The sequence below is a fragment of the Frankliniella occidentalis genome, unplaced genomic scaffold (genome assembly GCF_000697945.3).
Source record: "Frankliniella occidentalis isolate FOCC.00 unplaced genomic scaffold, Focc_3.1 Scaffold37, whole genome shotgun sequence".
NCBI lineage: Eukaryota > Metazoa > Arthropoda > Insecta > Thysanoptera > Thripidae > Frankliniella > Frankliniella occidentalis.
The window spans coordinates 1107165-1107837 of NW_026267167.1; positions in this window are offsets into that span (position 1 = coordinate 1107165).

Consider the following 673-nt stretch of genomic DNA (forward strand, 5'->3'; position numbering starts at 1 on the left):
AAACTGTCATAACGCTACCGCGACCTCTACAAAATACTTGGTGCTCGCTCGCATCCGAGCGATCGAGTCATACACAGCCAAGGGGCGAGACCGCCGCCCCCCTCCCCTGCCCTGCTTGCAGCACCGAAACGATCCAACAGCGTATCCTCGAAACGTTCTCCGGGCCGCGTTTCGGTATGAACGTTCTCAGAGCGCTCCGTGCGCTGCTGACGGGGGCGGGGGTCACCATCTTCACCCTTCCCATCATCTCCGGTCCGTGGGAATCATCTTGTACGTCGTGTAGGGCGCCGGCGCCCTGCTGGGCGGCTTCAGGGCGTCGACGCGGGCGATCTCCAGGGTCTGGCGCCGGTGGTGGCGGTGCCAGACGAAGTAGCCGACGGCGAGCACGCCGAGCACGAGCAGCGCCGTGACGGCGAGCAGCGTGACGAGCAGGGTCACGCCGCCAGCGCCATCTGGTAGAGGAAAGACAAGGAGAGGAATGAGAGCGAGTCAGTCGAATGGAGCACTTCGTTTCCGGTTAATTCGTCCCGACGTGACGCCGCTGCTTGGACATGTCACCCCCTCTCCCTCCACTACCCCACATGAACAGCTGTATAGTTGATGGTGGGCTGATCACTATCATAAAAAATAAAGTCACATTTGTATTGTTTTCAATTTATTTATTCATTTATTT